The sequence below is a fragment of the Emydura macquarii genome, unplaced genomic scaffold (genome assembly GCF_026122565.2).
Source record: "Emydura macquarii macquarii isolate MOO-44397 ecotype Brisbane River unplaced genomic scaffold, CSIRO-AGI_Emac_v2 contig_2897, whole genome shotgun sequence".
Taxonomy (NCBI): domain Eukaryota; kingdom Metazoa; phylum Chordata; order Testudines; family Chelidae; genus Emydura; species Emydura macquarii.
Window position 1 is genome coordinate 6,655,426 of NW_027133034.1, and position 22,558 is coordinate 6,677,983.

Sequence of the window (22,558 nt, forward strand, 5' to 3'; positions counted from 1 at the left end):
TAGTCATCTCACATGATGCTGACTTTACTGAGTGGTCAGTACAAACTGGGTTCAACATGGTCTAAGCTAATCATGGTAAATCCCTTCTTCCTCCTCTCCCTTGAATAGCTCTACGGCATAAGTCTCTTGTTGCCCGTAGACTTGCATAGTGGCGAGAGAGGTCTTGTGGCTTCATCCCCGTGAGGCACGCCTGCTGGTGTTCAGGGCTTCAGCAGGGGCATGCCCTGCAGGGATGAAGCCCCGAGACCAGTGGTGTACCCATGGGTCTCCAGCACCCGGGGGCCAAGCCTGTATTTGCATCCCCCTGTGTGCAGGGCAGGAGGGGTCCCCAGGTCCCACCAGAGAGCACCCTCCCCCAGCTGCCCCAGGGAGGGGTGGGACTGTACCTGCAGGGGGGAAGCGGGGGATCACACGTTGCTTATCTCCTCCTGCTTGGGGGACTTTCTGTGGCTCATTATGGCAGCAGAGCCTGAATCTGGCTGGGCTCTGCCAGCCCCCCTTGCACTTACCTACCATGCGGTGCCTGCCTCTCTCGCTCCAGCTGTACAACCCGGCGCCAGCTCAGAGGGGGTGGCCTCACCGCATGGCTTGGGGGATGTATGTGTGTGTGGGGCACCGGGCTGGCCCTTCATGATGTGCAGGAGGTGGGGGGTGCAGGAGGCTCTGACAGGCATCTGGATGGCAGCCTACCCTCAGAGCCTCCTGAGTGTCGTGAAAGGCCGGCCTGGCACCACCCATCGCAGGCCAGCATCCAGGGGCCTGCCCTCCACCCTTGGTACCCGCTGCACGAGACTCCTCCTCCCCGTGAGGCTGGAGTCCCGAGCCCCGGCAGGAGTGCCCCGTGGGGCAGAAAACCCATGCTCTGCAGAATCACCCCGGCTCTCGAACTTCTGAAAATTGTTGTATGCGGCTCACAGGGTCAGTAAATTTGGCCACCCCTGCACTAGATCATACCTCCTCAACATTTTTGTATAGACTTCTTGCCACAAACTTATGCCCAAGTCAATTCATAACTCACAACAGTAACTACATGGAGATTGTTTTTATTTCCTGTTTGGCCTTCATAATCACAGAGCTGTATCATAACTTAATCTGACATCAGCAAACCACTTCTACATTTCTGAATCTCTGCTTTTGATAACTTACATTTTGATTCTACTCTCCAAATCTGTAACTGAATTTGGCATTTACAGATACAGTATGAGTGGTTTGTGGGCTAGCAGCATGTTCTTCTCCTTCCCCAGTAAATAAAAAGCCATTGAAAACACTTCAAAACTTATGAATAATTAGCAAAGTGCACAGGAAACATAGTGGCTTGAATTACTAATGTGAGGTCAAATTATATGCTCTTTGCAGAACTCTTATTAGGAGTTGGAACATTCTCATCCAGCTATCTGACCGTGATGCAGAAGCCTCGCTCTGATTTTCACAACACAGTGCTACACAGACAAAATATGCCAGTTTGCATAACCTTCTGATCCTTGTTCAAAGAAAACTCCAGGAATCCATGTTTGGCAAACATTGTTATTAGACAGTGAACATGTTTTCATTTTCTTTTTCAAAAGGATGCCAAACAAGATGAAGTAGAAAAGGCAGACAGACTAAATCATGCTTAAAACAGGTCTTTATCAAAACTCATCTAACTTATTAACTCCAAATATGCAGGTCTGAATTACTACAAACAGTGAAATTTCCCATGGGATGCATACAATAAAGAAGCAACATCTCATTAATAAAAAGAGTTATAACTCATTATAACATAGAGCTATGTATTCCTGGAATATGAAAAGTGCCTTTTTTTCTCTTATAGGCTTATCAGTTACTGAAAAATTTGCAGCTTTGTATTTTACAGTCAGACACTGTAAAAGGTATGAAATGATGTCATGCTTAGAACTCTGAGGGACACATTCTGTCTTCAATTACACCACTGGAGTCTCTGAGTTTTCATAGGTGTAACAGGGTAAATTTGGCCCCAAGTGTGTAAAATAAGTTTTAGTTACTATACTGTAAAAAATATCTTCAAAAAATGTACTCAGAAAAAATGTATCAGAAAAACAGGTAGAAACAAGCAGATAATCACAAATACAAATAAAGAGAAATAAAATAACAAAGATGGTAGGTGTTTTAATTAACATTATGGACTTGATTTCCCTGTCTTACTGATATACATCAAGGAGTAATGCCACTGAAATCAACTGAGTTACACTGGTATAAGAAAGAGATGTGAGAGGCGATTCAGACCCTACATGTGTGGTTTTTGTTTGCTGGTATCTAGGACTTTTAAGAGAACTGGATGATGGTTTACCAAAAAACATCAAATATCATCAGTATTGGGCTTATATCCTGAATATACCTAGTAAGAAGACAGCAGAACTCAAATTGACTGGCACTTGCATGGGCAGAAAGCAGAAAGCATCAATCAGCTCCTCACTCTGCCTGGCAATGTTTCATTTGCTGAGCCCTGTTTTCCTTCTGAGAATGTGGACAGTAGAGGAAAAACTGGCTCTGACATCCCTAGGGAGGGAAGTCTATCTGCTGAACCCAATGCACTCTGCTGGCCTTTTGAAGTCACTAGTTATTGCCAGTGATGCACAGTTCACAGAAGTCCTTGCCAGCAAGGGCTATTCAGAGTGCACTCACCTAATAACATGTATCAAATAAAATCCAGGAAAGCAAAGTTAATAGCAATCACAACCAGGCCTGCCTCATTCACTGCACAATAACCGTAAGGTGCAGTAAGTAGCAACCATGGCACCTATCTTGAATTTTTTAAAAATATATACACACACTAACATCTGACAGGCTAGCATGAACAGAGCAGCCACCTTTCCTGTAAGGCAATTAGAAATAGAGAGACAGTTTAAATTTCAGTGTGTGGGTCACTTTCAGCTCTGGTCTGTATTTCACTGGGTCCAGATAGTGCAGTTGACAGATTTTCTCATTGCTTCAAGCTTGGATGAAAACTAGCTAGTTGTCACTCAGCCCAGCTAAAACAAAAACAGTATTTGTAGGTTAGAGGAAACCACTAAAGGAAATGGCAGAGGTAATATCTGCTCCTTGTCTGATGGAATTTGTCCACATTTTGGTACTTCAAGTTTGCAATTTTGTGAGTTCTCCCAGAAATAACTTAGGATTCAGTAAGTTCCCATAGTAACAGTGGCCAAGAGTGGCTTTTTCTTCTTCCCCATCTGCTCTTGGCAAAGTGGATATTCCATTTTCCTTTACATGTGGACCTTATTATAGTTATCTATGCTTTTATCACTTCTAGACTGGACTACTGCAGTGTCCTCTACTTGGGGATAAACCTGAAGTTCACTTGGAAACTTCAGATGATAAATGCAGCTGCCTGTTTGCTTAGTGGTGCATCTCAAAGAGAGCATATTACACACTTGTTTTCAGTTTGATCCTAGGTGAAACTGAAGGTCATGGTATGGACTTGAAGGTCTCAGAAACAGTTTCTCTCCATGCTTCACATAAAGAGGTGAGATCAGCTGGGATGCTCAAGCGCAGGATGTTTCTAAAACAACTCACCCTCTGATCCAACAGTCTAAATCTTTTTTCACATGATTTTTTTTCAAAGAGAGGGAGGAATGGGAGAGTATGGGCTGATCTCAGGCCGCAGTCCTGCAAATACCTAAGCATGTGCTTAGCTTACCCATAGGTGTAATGTTAAGCCTGTGCCTAAATGTCTGCAAGGTCAAATCGCAGATGTGTTTGGGGGATGGAAGAGTGTTAGTGTTGACAATGGATTAACTAGATTTATTGTATTATTTTATAAAATATCAATTGTATAAACATTTAGAACACTGGATAAATGTGGTTTTATGAATTGTAATAAACAAACAATGAAAATCTAAGAGTGGGTAACCTACTTTCATATATCACAACAGGCAAATACAATTCAGAGAAGTTTCTTCTATATGGTATCCTGCTTTTCCTTTAAACTTCCAAGAAATTTCGTCTTGTATCCTGCTTTTCCTTTAAAAACAAACCTACTCTGTACTGTAAGAACATGGACGACAAACATTATTGCTCCATCCGGTAAAGCTCATGTTAACTGCTGTATATACAAATAATTGGAGTTTCAAACAAATATACAGTAAAGAAAAGGGGGGAAACCACTCTGAAAGTATTACAGAAAACAGTGACCATTTGTGATCATCATAAAGGTAGGATTTCTCTCTCAATCTTTTTATTTCTTTGGTCATTTGTTAAGAATAAAGCTCTTTGTTTGCTCTTGTATCCTGCACAGGATCACATAATTGTGTGGCCTATCTGACATAAAAACTAAAATAATACAAAACATACTTTGTGCCAAGTTCCTGTTTGGAGGGGGAGGGGAGTTGAGAAATTTGATAATATGTGAGGACTCCGCAGGACTCATACTAAAAGACTGCAGAAGGGAGAAGTTTTTGAATCCTGCTTTTACCACACCCAGTTCCAGATAAGGCTGCAATCTTCTCCTGAAAAGACCGCCAATTCATGATTCTAAGTATTACAGTCACAGTTAAAAAGATGGGCTGGATTTTCACCAAACCAATCACATTTGTGCTGGCATTCTCCCCTCATCTTTCCTTCTGTTCCCTGGCTGATGATAGCTCTTCTGTGGCAGGAGTGGCACCTCTAACCAGCATATGTATCCTTATTTGCAGGTCATACACATCAGGGACATTTTTGAACTGTGAAAGTAAAATGTGGTTGCTTCCTGAGCACTGTCAACCATGCTCCTGAAACTTGGCCAACAGAGGCAACGACTGTAGCTATGCCAAGATTAGCCAGATCCAGAATGGACAATTTTGATTCTGCAAACCTTCCAGCCCCAGTTAACACTTGGAACAAAGGATTGTTTAAGGTCAGACTTGGAATAACCTCTTAGCTATGGGCTAGCAACAGCAGGTTTAAATGTAACATATAATTACTGTCTATGAGCACATGTAAAATACTATACAAACTAAGAGACAGGGACTACTCCTTGAAGTAAACACTGCACCTAACAAGCGTTTGCAAGATGATTTTGTCCTCTTGAGTGGGGTACATCAGATTTTACTTTCTTGAAGTCTTTTAATGCAATAAAGGTACCATGAGAGAACAAAGGTTTGGTTTTGAACACATCCCATACAAACCGTGGTTATACGTCCTGACACCATTCTTTCTTTGTTCATTTAGAGCCAGAACCTTGTATGGTGTAAATCAGCATACCTCTTCTGGAGCTATGCCAATTCAGACAGCTGAGGATCAGGCCTAATTTATGTGCCATTATGGAGGCGTAAATTAAACAACAAAATGTATGGGTTTTGTTTTTTTTAGAATACTCTCTACCAAATTACATATAAAGTAATGAGCAAACAACAGAATCATTTACTGCTACTATTATTTTTGGGCACAATACTGTGCCCAAACTCCAACTTATACAGTTATTATTACAATTATTAGAGGTGTGCAAACTCTGCTGGTGTTTGCTTTCTGCTGGGTACTAACCTCGCAGCTTCTGTTTTGTAAATACAAGCTTGAAGACCTCAAGGAGCATATCTGGTCATCTCTTCCATGGCTGTAGAAGGCCCCTTTGGACCAAAACAGTGTGGTGCTGTTATTCGAGAGAGGAATCCCCATTGTGTGCACCCCTCCCTACACAGTGGTGTGTGGGGTGGGAGGCATGACATGAACAGACTGGGGAAAAATGTGGGAGAGAGACCAGGAGATCTACTGTGATGTGAACCTGTTCATTCTTCCCCCACTCCTTAGTGGGGTAGGATTGACATGCCAAGTAAAGGTGCAGACTTGCCCCTTGCACACCTCCCCTGCACCTGGCTTGGCTACTCAGGCTGGGCTCTGCAGTCTAGATTTGCCTGCAAATTAATTTCAATGTAAACCCGGTAAAAGTTGCCATGAAATCAGAGTGAGCCGCCATCCTGCTTCACTCCCTTATTTCGTTATTCCACTAATGTCAATCTTAAATGTTCAAAAATCATGAGTCAGACCCAAATACTCATGAGATTATCATACTATTTAAGGCAATTTTAAAAGTAATATATTGGGGTTGTTTTTATTTGCCTTCTTGGTTTTCAGCTTTTAGGACTTCATGTTTTCAAAGCTTTTCTCTACAAATCTGAGAGCTAGATACTTAGAGTCTCACATAAGCTCATAATTCCAGGAACTGACACTAAGAAAAATACAAAGAAAAATATCATGAGACGTGAGATCAAATTAGGAGAATTAGCAACGATTGATGTTCTAAGGGATGGCCATGGTCTTACCATTTCCTGCCTGTTCCAGCTTCTTAGTTCTCTCAGATAGCACCTGAAAGCAAATGCTATTGACACAGGGGATCAATGGAACTGGAGGAGTGTTGCCCAAGTTACCAAATTGAGTGGGAGACTCTTCTGAGGAGACTTCTCATGAAAGACCTATTTATTTGTCCGTTCTGAAGGAACAGGCCAAAAGGTACCCATCCCTATTCCCTCCCTCAAAAACAACAATCAAGAAGAGGAATCATATAAGTTGATTTTCCTTGAATACTATATAGAGAGGGTTATTTGCAGACCACCATCTGCCCTCAGAAGACACAGGTAACTGGAAGATTATAGAAGAGAGGAAGGGTCTGGAGAGACAGCCTGAACCCTCTACAAGGTTCACTTTAGTTTTGAAACTCAAAGGCAGGTTTCACATAGTTTAGGGGTTTTGATGCAAAAGTTTTGCTCATCCCTTGTAATAATTTGCATGCCTCGATTTCCCTTGCAGTACCAACTAGATATATTTAACTAAATTAGCTGCTGATCTAACTTCACTGAATTCTGACCCATTATTCTTCATTTCCTCTTCTCGGGTGATATAAGGTGTTGATATACATTAGTAAGTAGTTGCTGCATTTTATCCCAGAGGTAGCTGCATTTCACTGGTGGGAAAAATGATTAATATATTTAATTTGTAATGTACAGTAGGATCCTTTTGAATAAAAGGTGCTATGTAAATATGTCAGTATCATTAATGTAGAGTTTTAATTGCATTGACATATTATGGTGGCATCATAAATTATGACAGTAAGGGTCAAGGAAACCCAAGATGGAAAGGAAGTCCTATAATTCAAGTTTTGCTTGTTTCATAGTTTATAAAAGTTTATAATACAAAGTTCCAACAATAATATCCAACTCAGAAAATTTTGGTGTGTGGGTAACTCCCTGAATAAATCAACATTATAAAACTACTGAATTCATATTCAGTTCTGTCTTTTAGTGCCATTAACCACACTCACAGTAAGCTCAGTAATCAACTTGCAGAAGCAGGCTGGTGGTTACTACACTCACAAGCCCATCATACCTAAGGCATGTTGTGGAATTGATATACTGCGGCCATAGCAGAAAAAGTGAGAGGAGACATTTTTCCTGTCTTATGGTTCCTGAATTGTTGGGTGGGAAGTGGGAACAGACAGGAAGCTCACTCCCCTGAAAATCCTCCCCCATTTTTTTTTTTTTTTTTTTTAAATAGAAGGCCTCTTGTGAACCAATTCTTGAAGCACCATCAGTGATTCTGGCCTCAGAAGGAGCTCTTTAGTTTGACAGCTAGTCAATTGTCATTGCTTACTGAGTTAGGGCATAGAAAGGGTAATTCCACAGAAGGAAAGGGAAAACATCTGTGGGACCCCCTTCTGGATCAGCTCTTTTTGAACCCATACGTAGCTAAGGTACAATGAACTAAAGAAAGATGATAATGGTCATTAATAAGATGTGGCCTTCAGCACACAGCGGGAAGGTTATTTGGATGGGGAAAGGTTTCTCTAACGCAACTCATTTTATTTTAATCATAAAGCATAAATGCAAATTACTTGTTAGCTATATCAGTGTTGCCTGTATTTAATACAAATGGTAACAAAACAATAAAAATATTGTAATTCTGTAAATTAAATCCAACCAGCCTTTTTCAATAACACATGAAGATACACTGATAAATTCCAAACCTTTATAAAGCCACGCTACATATTTATATGGCATGGTTATAAAAAACAGACTTTTGGAAACTGTCCTGATCCTTCTAAAAGCAAACAGTAATGCTGCTTGTCTGCCCAGAGCAGAGCTGATTTAGAGGACATTTTCCTCTGATTCAGGAGAGTCAGAACATTATATTACGTGCACTCTCATTCATTAAGTAATATAATCCCTTATAAGGAAACCCCTTGACTACTTTTTTCACAGGAATTGCTAATTACATGTTCTTGGGTTTATTTATTTAGAATCCACTATAATAAAAAGGAATCTCAGTTGTTGGTATGACTTTTTTGCATTTCTATTTACAGTTAGCTGTTTTTCAGCTATTTTAAAATTGTCTGCATTGATTCTTGTGTCATAGAATTGTTCATTTGTTTTCCCAAAGTAATTGCAATGATAATAATTGCAATAATAACACAAATTAAAAAGCCCACGCTTATAAGTAAATGAGGTTCCCACCATACTCAGAAGACAACAGAAACCCACTGTACGTAGTTCAAATTTGGGGCTTGTCTAGTGCAAACAATAATAAAATCTGTGGCTCAAAACCTGCAAACAGACAACTATTAATAAGCAAGAAGAAGGGTGGAAATCTTTAGAGGGTACACCACACTTTTTCCCATTTCAGAACCCTTACTTTTGCTTGTGTGCTCCTTTCAGCATTAAGCTCAGCTTCAGGAGGCAAGTAAGAGTAAAGATGGCTGCTGATGGTTGTGTGTGCTATGGGGACAGACCACCCGCTGTGCCCTTTCCTTGTCCTTATAAGAAAGGTAGAGCATGTTTCTTAGTGCCTTTTTAAACTCTCCACGGTTTACAAGAATCTTCAGAAGCTTCCAGCAACTGAAAACCATCAATAACATACATCAGCAGTCTCTGGCTTTTATTAAAAATAAGAGCCAAATATTCACATAAAACCTTTTATCTCCCATAATGTTTGCCAGAGGAGAGTGGGAAGTGAAGTGGGGAACAGAGAGACCTCAAAGAAATCATGTGGATGAAAAATTATAGCATAAATTCCAAAGAAAACTGAACTTTCCAGTAAAATGTTCCAATGCAAATTCCTGAGCATGATGTCTATTATTACTGTTATGTATTATGATGACTTTTTGTTAAACAGTCTATCACTAAACAATTTAATATAATTACAATGAGGAACAAGAGCTCTATGATTGATACAATAACTTCCTTCAGCTCCCAAGACAAATACTGGGGGAAGAGAAGAATTCATTTGATATCAGCAGTTATTAACACACAAAGAATTCTGATTCAGCAGAGTATGTAAGCATACAACTAACTTTAAGCACGTGAGTACATTAATGGAACTACTCCTTTGCTTAATGTTAGACACATGCTTAAGTTTTCTGCTGAATTGCAGTCTAAATCACTCTGATAAACTTTCCTATTCACAACAGGGTGAAAAAAAATCAACACGCATACTACAACTTCTGAGTAGCCTCTCCCAGTTTTGGCCTGTCTGGGGCTTTTGCATTTGGAGAAAGATTTGCCTTTTAGCGTATTTCACTGAGATTTACCCATTATGAAACAGAAGCAAATATATATTACATTTTTACTCTGAAGCCAGACCTTCTATTAAAAATAATTATTTCCATCTGTTATGCGCCATAGCTTCATACAGAGATTGGCTTCAGAATGATGGTGACGTCTACTAATTATTGTATAGTAAAGGTATGGCTATTAAATGGGAACAGATACTGTATCAGTTGATAGATATACAGCATAAATGTGTTTGCACAGTGCCTAGCAGAATGGGTCCAGGATTTGCGATTGGGACCCATAGAAGCTATAACAATACAAATAAATAATGATGATATTAAATAATGATAATATATTTACTATATTTCAGATTTAGGTCCGGATGACTTAAGATGCTTCTTCTCTGACAGCTGAGACCAAGTAGGTCGGAGACTGATGCCGTCAGCCTTAAATGGGTGGAACTGTTGTCAGGTTCCAGTGTTCTCAGTGAGAAGTCCTCACTTCTGAATATTTTCCTACTCCCCTGCCCCTTCCAATGGCATTTATAAACCATCTATTTATTTAAACATCTCCTGTTGGAAGGGACTTTTGGTGATGGTGGAGTTTTATATTAATTGTGAGATAGCCTAAGGATTTCTTAAGCAGTGAGCAGGAAAAGCACTCTGGGTGCTGAGATACAAATGAATGGACTAAGCATTCCACTCGGCTTAAGTAAAACCACAAACACAGAGCTTTTAACCTGGCTGAGGTTTCCATAGACAAGTTGCGGTACATTTTCTTTAAACTAAATCACTCTCTAGTTAGCTTGGGCATTGCTGTTACTGAAACAAATCAGCATGCATAGATCCAGTGATAACAGATAAAACAGCTTTTCCCCCCCAGATGGGACCCGTCTAAGAATTTCACCTGGTATTCCTTAAAAGTCCTCTTTAATTCTTTATTGTCCATTGCTAACAACAGCCTGTTTCACTGCACAATTTTCTCCTTCACTAACCATATCCATAATTTAATACTGTTATCAAGACTGATTGCCAGAGCTCAGAGTAGAATTGTGTGTGACAGACTCCTTCCTACACGTGACACAAGAGAAAAGAAAGGCTTAGACTATTTTTTTAGATTTGTGATATAAAAATTGTATTTGACATTAGTTACATTACCCTTTTAAAGGTTTACCATGAAATGATGTATTATTTTAGCTGGAACAGGAAATTAGTTCCAATTAATGGGCAAAGTCCAACAGTCTCTCTCCACTCTTTCAACAGACAAACTCTTATTGGAGAGAATTAAAACTTGCCCAATATTTGGCCTGCTGTATAGTGGGAATCTTAAAAAGTGATTTTTATATGAATTTATTCAAAAATATAAAAAATGACAGCACATACTGCATGTGCTGAACATATTCTTCAAACCTGATATACAGATCTGTATAATCATACGCAGTGAAACTTATGAACAAAGATAAAACTGGCATTCCACGGGCTGCTATTACCTACATCTACTAAAAAACTTTCTCAAAGATTAATTACAAGAATATTTGTGAAGAAAATGCCTATAACTTGGAAACTTAATTAAGTGTTCCATCAACAGCTGCTGTTCATCTGTCTGCTTCATTAGGTTTGCTTTATGTAGGTGATAGAATATCAGATGCAGTATTTATTTCAACTGCTTTCCTTGTTATTTTTTTTTTTATTTCAATTGTTCTCTCCTTTGAAGGGATTATCATTTTGAAATAAATGATATAATTCTGAACTTCCAAGTTAGAAGAGGTCATTTTTAAAGTTTAACCACTTTAGGAAGTTTGTCACAATTGATATGGATCAGTGTAGCCAGCTGTCAATTAACAACATTCTGGACCACAGGAGATGGTATTTTTTCTGAAATGGACCACCAATGTGGTTAAAATTATCTGGTGTAATCAACAGAAATATTCATGAAAACAAGCAAGTAGAGCTAATGGAATGGTCTTAATTTATTCAAAAACTTGGCAAACTTTAGTCATTTATTTTGATGTGTGAACCATTCCTGATTTCTACTGATATATTAGCTATTGATAAATACAGTCAGTAGAGCTGTTTGAAAAAAATATAAATTAATTGTGAAGAAAAATATTAAATGATTTTAAAAAAAATTAAGCTCAGCATTTTTCATGGATTTTTTTTCAGTGAAAAAGCTTGAAACAAAATGAAAAATGAAAGAATAAAACAATTTTTAATTTTTGGAGGGCAGGGGTTGTGGGGATTTTTTTACCCTTTTTACTTTTACTTCCCCTCCTTTCTTTTCCCCTGGAGAAAGGAAAAGAAATACAAAAATTTAAATAAATAAAACTCCCCAAATGAAAAAAATTAGAACAGAAAATATTAGCATGTTTGAGAAAGATGAAACAAATGAAACTTTTATATATGAAACAAAATTTTTGTGTTAGTTTTATTTCAGATTATTTTTTTAATGAAAAATTCCAAACTAATGAAATTCTCCGTATTTTTTTTTAATTTGTCTGTAAAGATTTCACTTTTTCTTTTAACTCAAACTTTGAGAAAAATTCTTGGACCAGCCCTAATTACCCAACAGTTTTGATGAATAACTGTCTGACTATGGGGTTTCATGGGATGTTATTTGCTATTCTTTATTTGCAATTTGTGGTATTTGATTGGTCCCATGTTATTTTCTCCTTCCTGACTGAAACTTTGCAACAGGAATAACCACTGGTGAATGCTAAATGGTGAATTATGACTAGTGAAAAATGAATCCCAAATCATAGATGTCTGGCATAAATGCATGATATTTTCACAATTACCACTAGTAGTCTGAATAATTGTGAGTAATGAATAGCATGAACTCAAGCACAGCAGTGAACTGAATCCAAACTATTTATTCATAAATAAGTTTACAAGCATACTCTACAAGTATACTCACTGTACACTTGGTATAAATTCATGTTAGACCTTTTCTGTATGAGAATCAAACGTGTGTTTGTGTGTGCACTCGTGCATATGCATGTATATATTTTGAGCCCAATTCTCCTTTACATCAAGGGCACTTTATACTGCTCTGCCAGTGTGAAGGGGCTTTAAAAGTAAGAGTAAACTGGATTTACTTCCACTTTAGGGCCCTCTTTCACTGCTAGACCAGTGTAAAGTTGTTTAAATGTAAATGCAAAATATGCCAATTATGTTCAGGATCTAACAGCAGGTTGCAAAAAGAGCTGTAAAATATTTCATAAGCAGAAGCTTTAGGGATCATAGAAGGAACTCTAATTAGTTTATAATATAAGTTTTCCTAAAAAGAAAGTAAAATAAAAGTCAAACCAGCAGTTCCTAGCACGTTGTGCCCTACAATGCAGGCACATATTAATTGCTCTGAATCTTTCCTAAGCCAGCAATATTGAAATTTGCACACATAGTTTGGATAGAAACTTATTCAGAGGCTATCACAAACACAGATATTCTGAATTGAGCTTTAGCTTCTTAATTTGTTATACTAATAAAGGGATTAAAAAAATACAGGAGGGAAAATTAGACCAGAAAAAGATTAGCTAAACTAGCTTTTAAATAGTTCCTCAGCTATTACAGAAGGGTTTCCCAGTGATTCATGTGTAGACATATGCACATATATGCAGGCACATAAACATTTGCAGAGATTTTTCCTGTTTCCCTCATTCTTCCCTTCAGCAAATATAGGTATCAATTTTTGCTTTGTACCATAGCATCTTTTTAACGTTCCCATTCTCTTCCCGTCATTTACCTTGACATAATATTAAGTGAAGTGATTCAGAGAATTTGCAAACATAAATATTGGCATAATGTACCAATATAAAGAGTGGACTGAACCAATAATTATGTCAGAATACAACAGAACATGTACTCTAGGACAACGTGATTATATTTCCTCATTAAGCATCTGAGACACATTTTTTTGTATTTAATTCACAAACACTGATTTAAGTAACAGAGCCTCTAGTTTTTATGTAATGCAATAGTCCCACTACATCAAATAAAATGAGACTTCACCTCGATTTTATCATTGTGTGTTCCTTTTTTACTATATAGAAATGCTATGCATAAATTAGCTCGTTACAGTGTGGGGAGGGGAAGGAGGAGTTAGTAATTTTTTATATATATATAAATTAAATACAGACACACACACAGTATTTTTCTTACTTTTTGCCAAATCCAAACCTTTAGTCTGAGTTAGTTTGACTTTTTTAGCAAGTCCCAGTTTTACAGATGCAAAGGGAGTACATTTATTTCTTATACATATTTTAAAAGTCTATATTTTTAATTCAAATGTGAAAAAGCCTGATTTCCTTTTCAGCATTGCAATAGAATTGTATATCTTTAGATTTATTTATTTTTTTGTTGAGAAAATGACATATTACTTCTACATTTGCAGAAATAACACATTCTATTAATGGTGTCATTTTAATCTCCTAATTTTACGCAAACAACAATCATTTGGCAACAATGGGACAAATTTTTATGTGCCTTACATGCCTGTGGAAGGCCAAAAAGCAGTTTAATAGCTGAAGGAAGAAAACAGTGCTTATTCCCAATGGGAAACAAAACTTCATTTTTTTTTAGTCAATAAGATGAGCACAATATTTACATGTATCAATACAGAATCAGTAGTGGAATAAAATGTATTTAACACTTACTCTAAATGTCTTTATGATTGCCTAGATTGCCATCTAGTGGACAAATTATAAGTTACACAGCAAACAAAAACAATTATAAAAGTATCAATTTATTTTGTTTCCATCTGAAGTATTTTCAGACTAAATAGTCAATGTTAAGTATTCTGGGGGGCGATCAAGTTTTATAGAGAACCTGGATTGTGTGGGTGTCTGTGCTGGAAAAGGAGGCTGGTAAATGAATCAGATCATAAATGAATGGATGAACAGGTAGCATTGATAATGGAAGAGCTTCCAGAGCAGAATTGTGAAGAAGACAAAGCAGAGAGAAGAAATACAATTAAGATGGAAGAGGACTATTTTAACATTCTTTAGGTTAAGGAAAAGAAAAAAATAGCTTTACATAAATCAGTTAATGTGTACTACCATGACACAGCTGTATAAAGGAAACTGAGAACACTGCCCTGCTAAACTTAGCCCACTTCGGGTTTTTAGGACAATTGTTATTTTGTAAGTTACTTTGTACCACGGCGGTCTCATGTGGAGGGAGCAAAGTCTTTAAAGTTGGGCTGTTTACCTGGTTTATGAGGGTTTTGGAAGAAGGACTGGACTTTTGCTATGAAAAAAGGTACTGTCAAGGTTTAGTGCAGGGGTTCTCAACCGGTGGTACGCGTACCACTAGTGGTACGCGGAAGCCGGCTCGGTGGTACGCGAGGCAAACCGCGCCGCCGATTGCCCCCCTCCCCGCTGCCGAGAAACCCTGCTGCCGCCGATCTCCGCCGCCCCCGACAAACGCTGCCGCCAATTCCCCCCTGCAGCCGCCGAGAAATGCTGCCGCCGATCCCCCCGCCCCCGCAGACAAACGCCGCTGCTGATCCCCCCCCCAGGGCCGAGAAACCCACCCGCCGCCGTTCCCCCACCATTCCCCCCCCTCACCGCCGCCGAGAAAACCTCCCACCGTTGCTCCCCCGGCCCGCTGAGAAAAGCCGCCGCTGCCGCCCTTCCCTCCCCCCGCAGAATCATGCCCCCTTGCTGCCGCCGAAAATGAGCAAATGGCTGTAGGGTTTCGGCGGAGGACATTAATTGAAAGTGCTTACTGCGCTCATTTTCCCAGTAGTACTCCGGCCAGGTACAGTCATGTGAAGCGGTACTCGACCTGACTCTACCTGACCGGAGTGGTACTCGGGAAAAAAAGGTTGAGAACCGCTGGTTTAGTGGGTTGTAGTGTTTTTAGTATGCTGATGACACTCAGTTCAGTCACCATTTCAGATGACACAGAGGGTGCAGTTGGATCCTCTTTTAGAGTGTTTAGAAGGATGGAAGGTCAACATTAATTCTGAGTGTCTTGCTTATCTTAGTGAGGAAACCCTCAGTTACGAAAGAAGCTACAGTGAATTGCCACAGAAGAAGTCAAATCTAGTGCTTCTTTGCTAGAAATACAATAGGGCTCTATTCACCCAAGGGTTCTGAAGCAGCTCATATGTGAAATTGAACAACTAGTAACTGTGGTATGCAACCTACTGCTTAAAATCAACCTCTACAGCAGATGACTAGAGAGTAGCAACTGCAACGCCAATTTTTAAACAAGGCTTCAGAAGCAATCCTGGCAATTACTGACATGGAAGCCTAACTTCAGTATCAGGCAGATTGGTTGAAATATAATAAAGAACAGAATTATCAGACACATAGATGAACATGAAATGTTGGGGAAGAGTAAACATGGCTTTTATAAAGGGAAGTCATGCCTCAGCAATCTATTAGAATTTTTTGAGAATGTCAACTAACATGTGGACAAGGGTGATCCCATGTACATAGTGTATTTGGATCTTCAGAAAGCCTTTGACAAGGTCTGTCACCAAAGGCTCTTAAGCAAAGCACTCATGGGATAAGAGGGATAGTTCAGTAACTGGTCAAAAGATAGGAAACAAAGGGTAGGAATAAACAGTCAGTGTTCACTGTGGAGAGACGTAAATAGCAGGGTTCCCTCCAAGAATCTCTGCAGGGTCCAGAGCTGTTCAACTTACTCATAAATGATACGGAAAAAGAGTAACAGTGGCAAAGTTTGCAAACAATACAAAATTCAATATAGTTAATATAGTTAAGTTAAGTTCAAAGCAGACTGCGAAGAATTAAAAGGGATCTCACAAAACTGGGTGACTGGGCAACAAAATGATAGATGAAATTTATGTTGATAAGTGCAAAGTAATGCACGTTGGAAAACATAGTCCCAGATATACATACAAAATGATGGGGTCTAAATTGGTTGTTAAGAAAGAGATCACTCAAGAAAGAGATCTTGGAGTCATCATGGATAGTTCTCTGCAAACATCTGCTCAATGTGCAGCGGCAGTCAAAAAAGCTAACAGAATGTTAGGAACCATTAGGAAAGGGATAAATAAGAAGACAGAAAATATAATGCCACTATATAAATCCCTGGTACACCCATACCTTAAACACTGCATGCACTTTTGGTCGACCCATCTCAAAAAAAAATTAGAATTGGAAGAGGTGCAGAGAAGGGCGACAAAAATGATCAGGGGTATGGAACAGCTTCCATATGAGGAGAGATTAAAAAGACTGGGACTATCTTTGGAAATGAGATGACTAAGGGACGATATGATAGAGGTCTATAAAATCATGACTGGTGTGGGGAAAGTGAATAAGGAAGTGTTATTTACCCCTTCATATAACATGAAATTAATAGGCAGCAGGTTTAAAACAAATATAAGGAAGTACTTCTTCACACAACATAGAGTCAACCTGTAGAACTCATTGCAAGGGATTGTTGTGAAGTTGTGATTGTTGTGTAGTTCGAAAAAGAACTAGATAAGTTCATGGAGGATAGGTCCATCAAAGGCTATTAGCCAAGATAGTCAAGGATGCAATCCCGTACTCTGGGTGTCCCTAACCCTCTGACTGCTAGAAGCTGGGACTGGATGATAGGGGATGGATCACTTGATAAATTGCCCTGGTCTGCTCTCTCTCTCTGAAGCACCTAGTATTGGTCACTGTTGGAAGACAGCATACTGGATTAGATGGAGCATTGTTCTGATCCAGTATGGGCATTCTTATGCTCTTATCATCCAGACCAGTGGTTCCCAACCTTTTTGGCTTGAGGGCCACAGATATGATTTTTACAATTCTGAAGGGCCACCAGTCTCCACCAGCAGCCCCCTCCCTATTACTGCAGCCAGACAGAAGGAGATCTCCTATCCCTCTGGCTGCATCCGGGAAACCACACCCATCCTGTAGCCCCATGTGCTCCATCTGGGTCTCTAGGCATTGACTCCCTTCTGCCAGGAGGATGGGAGATCAGTGCTGCCTTGCCTCCAGATCCAGCACGGACCCCAGTGCCTATTGGCCCAGGTGGAGCACTTTGCCGTGCTCCCTGCTACATCCAGGTGGAGGGAAGAGCTGATCTCCCCTCCCCTTGGCTGCAGCAAGGAGCCTGCACCGGTCTTGTAGCCTCACAGCAATGCGCTCTGCCTAGGTCCTTAGGTAGCAGCTCCCTTCTGTAGCCAGTGGGAGGGAAGCGGCGGGCTATTTTGAAAGCCCCCATGGGCCACTTTTGGTTGGGTTGGGAACCACTGATCCAGACTATAACTGAGAAGATCACTACTATTGTAGAGATTTATTTCCGCCAGTTTCGAAACACACACTCAAAACAAACCAAAAAACCTAACCTGGATTCTGGGCACTTATATAATTATTAAAAATACTCAAGTGAAAAAAACAGTTATTAACCTTTAGTTAGTACTTGAGTAACCTTTAGTTAGTTACTAACCTGTTTTTTTCACTTGAGTATTTTTAATAATTATATAAGTGCCTTTAGTAACTGTTGTTCTTGCTCATGTCCATTCTAAATTAGGTGTGTGCGTGCTACATGCATCAGTGCTGGAGTTTTTTCCCTCAGGGGTATCTGTAGGGCCAGCTCTAGCGCTGTCTGGGATAGTGTGTTTATGCGCCAGTATAAGGGGCACTGCTGGCCCCCCGCCTCTCACATCCTTCTTGCCAGAAACTCCGACAGAGGGGTAAGAGGGTGAGTCATGGAATGGACATGAGCAACACATCTCGAAGAGCAACAGTGACGAAAGGTTAGTAACCATTTTTAGTTCTTTGAGTGCTTGCTTATGTCCATTCCATGCTAGGTGACTCACAAGCAGTACCTCTGGAAGTGGGCTAGGAGTTCACGGATATGCTGATTACAACAGCTCTGCCCGGCCCAGGTCTTGCCTCATCCACTGTTCCCCTTTTCTCTCTTGGGCATTGGGGAGAGCCCTCTCCCAGCGTGTTGTTTTCTGTGTCTCTTCCTTGGCACCGGCGATGGTAAGCGGTGCCAGGAAGGGCCCGGTTCTAGAAGAGCACTCTGTATGGACGCTGATGTGCTCGGCACCGAATCGGAGCAGCATGGCAAAAAGGATGGTCCTTTTTGGTGCGCAGCCTAAAGCCCCCTCAGATTTTACACTTATCTCTGATGTAAGCTTCCCTGAGGCACTTCAGGCAGCTCGTATGCAGGTTGCTCACTGGCATGGGCTTATGGCAGGTCGCACATGGTTTGAAGCCCAGGGATCGAAGCATGCCCCATCCCTGGGACAACGTCCCTGTGATGGGATCACTATCTACAGTAACAACTAACTACAACTATAAGAACTATATACAATATTATGTAGAAGAAAATCACTGAAGAGGACTTGCAAACACAAGAATGAGTTGTTACAGCAACCGTCCTGGGTGGTAAGAAGGAACTGAGAGAGAAGGGGACCAGTAGCCCCCTTATACCAGTGCATATGTGCGCGACACCAGAAGGCACTAGAGCTATACCACTGAGGGAAAAATCTCCGGTTCCGGTGCATGTGGTGTGCACACACCTAATGTGGAATAGACATGAACAAGCACTCAAAGAAGAATCCAGATATATTAAGTAACCCATAAAAGGAAAGATAACACACATCGTCCTTAAAAAACAACCTAAAGGATAAGTCTCCCCATTAATTCTTCTCCCCATCTGCTCATGAAAAGCTCAATAAAACTGATGTTCCTGCATTATCCCCTTATTCAGTGTTTGTAGAACAATAATATCTCACAGAAAACACTTTGCCAAGGCACCTGCTGCACCTCCAGAGCCTCAGTCAGTGACTGGCAGCAGTTGATGGGAGTTACACAGAATAGCTTGCGTAACTCCTGTTGACTTTGTAACATACATTTTGCACGCCAAGTCCACTACGTTGTGCCGATGGGAAATGCCTACCCGTCGACACAGTGCTACGCTTTTTTTTTGGAGGTGGTTTTATTAGATCAACTTCCAGATCAATTGAGCGTGTCTTCACTGCCGCTCAATTGAACTGGAAAAAACTCATCTGACAGTGGTGTAGATTGTCACCGCCGTCACTGTAGACATAACCTCAGCCCTAATCTTCTCAAGACCCTGCTCTGTCACCATGGAAGCAATTTTATCTGCAAAATATCAAGAAAATTCTTCATTGTGGGAAAAGTTGATTCAGTAACTCAGCCGAGGTGACCCCACTATCTAGACTATCCCCCACCAAAAACAGCTCTGCTGCTTGTTGGGACTTCACAAATACTACAATGGAAGCAATTCCACACAGCTGCACAGCCACAGAAAATGATTTTAAAATTATGCTGCCATTAGTGAGATTTAGCACAAGACTTCAACTAACTACACTTCATTCATCTGTAACACAGTCATCTGTAAACCATAGTGACCAATGAAGATGAATCTAAAGAAGTTATTAATGATGGCCATTGCACTGAAAGACAAAGACTAGCCATTAAAAAGATCTACAAAATTACTGATTGTGGTCTGTTAGATATATTTTCTTTTAGAGACATCTGGAACCACATTGTTTCCATTAACCTCCCAATGTCTGCCACCAACAGCAAAATGATAAAGATCCCCAAATAGTAGTGTCATGCAAATGTTCACCTACCACTAAAAAGTTATTTAGTATTGTGGAGCACTAAAGGGACCCAATCAGGGATCAGGACCCTATTGTGCTAGGCACTGTACAATCACAAAACAGAATCACAGTCACTGCTGTGAAGAGTTTACAATCTAAGAATAAGATGAGATAACAAGCAGATACAACAAATGGACGGAAGGGGCATAATGTAATGAGAATTATGAACAAAGTGAGAAGCAACGGTCACAGCACACCTGCAGCTTACTCGTTGTAGAGATTTCTGGAGGCGTCATAACAGAGGGAAGTTTCAGGGAGTATTCAAAGGAGGGACCATGATGCAGTTTGTGAATGTATACAGAGATCCCTTTCAATGCAAAAGGAGTGGCATGGGAGTAAGCTTGTCAGAAAATTTGACAAATGGGTAATCAAGGCTGGCATACACTTATTTGTCATCTCAGCTTCTAATAAAGAGATCAGGAATTTCACTAAGGCTAAATGGAGCAATGTGGAAATTCTACTCTTTCTGTTTACAAATCTATATATATCATGGGAAAAAATGTTTCTTTTTATCAAGAGCTCCCTTTTTGTTGCTAAAGAGACAGTCTCAAGATAAAAATCATTAAAATGTCCTTGCTTTTGTTACTAAAGACAACTTACATTATTAAAACTGAAAGAATTTTTAAAAGCTTTTATCTTTTATTATATTTACTTTTTGCATTTTTGGTTATTATGAACAGTGAAACAACCAGACTAGTCAGTTTCACTTTCTGATTCTAGTTCATGTGGTTTTCCAATACAGTGATGGCATTTTTAATCCTCTCAAGAGTTGCTTACATAGATTTTTTTAAAACATTCATAAAAACATTTCTATTCAAATTAAGTTCTGTACCCATCTATTCTTATTTTTAAACAGACACTATCTTGGGGCTCTAAGCTAATAATGTACCTTTAATAATAAAACTGTTCCATTTCATTGTATCTAAAATTATTAATGTTTAAAATATGTATGTGCTAAATATAATTTTTAATAGGAGACCAACCTCTAATATAATCCCTGTCTTCTCTTGACATCCTTAGCACTATCAACTGACCTGAATTACAAAGTATTTAGAAAGTAGCTCCTGCTTTTTTAGCTTATAATGCACTCCCAGATTCAAGTTTAGAGTCCAGTTTTTTGCCTGTAAATGACATAATAAATTAAATTATCAGGAATGATTTGAGGTTTGTGAGTTTTTAAATCATAGCAAAATGGATTACTTGATTGATTTAAGAAAACACTAGACCCATGCATCAAGCCCGTGTCTAAATCTTGCCATTACTTTCTGCACAATATCTCCAACATCTGGGTCTCTTCTCCATCCACACATCTAAAACTCTGATCCAGCTCTCATCAACTTGCCTACAGCAAACTCCTCCTCTCTGACCTTGACAAATGCTATATTGCCCCAATTCAAAATGCTGCTACAAAGATACTTTTCCTGGGTTCTCGCTTTGATCTCATAATCTTCCTCTGCATCTCTCCATAGATTTCCCCTTCTCCATCATATGAAACCAAACTACTTCTCTTAATTTTTAATGTCTTTCATTGTCTGTCCTCCACCTTGCATATCATCTTTTTTATTTGACTCCTGCCTTCATTCTGGAATTACATTACAACAAGTAAAATATTGAAAAAACTTAAAATGTTCTTCTCCTTAATCCTTAGTTACAAATATGCATTTAAAATTCATATCTAAGTGTATATTCTCTCTTTTCTTTATCAAGCAGATGAACTCTAACCATAATGAATTAAACTCTCTTTTTTTTTTTCATTTATTTTGTGTACTTGATGCCCAGATGAGGCCACTAGAACTATTTTCAAACTCCATCTTCTATCATTACATATATTGTTCTACCCAATCTCTCTGTAGCTTTTTTTTGTCTATAATGTTATCAGGTTGGTAAATTCAATATCTGCCATCTGACATCTCAGATAAGAGAATTTCATTCCATTTATCAAAACTCATGACCCCATTTATTTTCAGTGACATTATACAAAATTATTCTAGTTAGGATTGAGTAAGTGAGGTGTCCCAGAAGTATTAACCCATTTAGGGACATGGAAAGAAGGATATTCGTTAAGTATTAAAAAAAACCCTCACAAATTCAAACAGCTCTTAATTGAAACGATGCAATATTTACATTATCAACAATTAATACATATAACAATATTTAAATGTTTCTCCACCAACAAACTCCATATATTATAACACTGTCCTCTGCATTGTCCATCCAGTTCCCTTCCTTATAAGATAAATAGGAACAGTTATTCTTCCTCACTCACTCCAGCATATCCCCTTGCTTCAGGATCACAGACAATTACTAAATTTCAAGTTTAATATATTACCTGTACCAAATGCATTATAATATCCTGCTCTATTTCCATATCTTTGCTTTTGTACAGTGTTTGTTTACTGCAGACCTATAATATGTTTAACATATATAATGGCAATATATCACTTTTTAATGAACACCCAATCACCAATCTAGAGAGAGGA

At 39.2% G+C, this 22,558-nt stretch overlaps 1 protein-coding gene across 1 annotated transcript in view; it reads right to left on the reverse strand.

Annotated features, from left to right (window-relative positions):
- LOC137167121 (guanine nucleotide-binding protein G(q) subunit alpha) overlaps positions 1-22,558 on the reverse strand; it is a 206,677-nt gene that overhangs the window by 7,425 nt on the left and 176,694 nt on the right. The window lies entirely within an intron of this gene.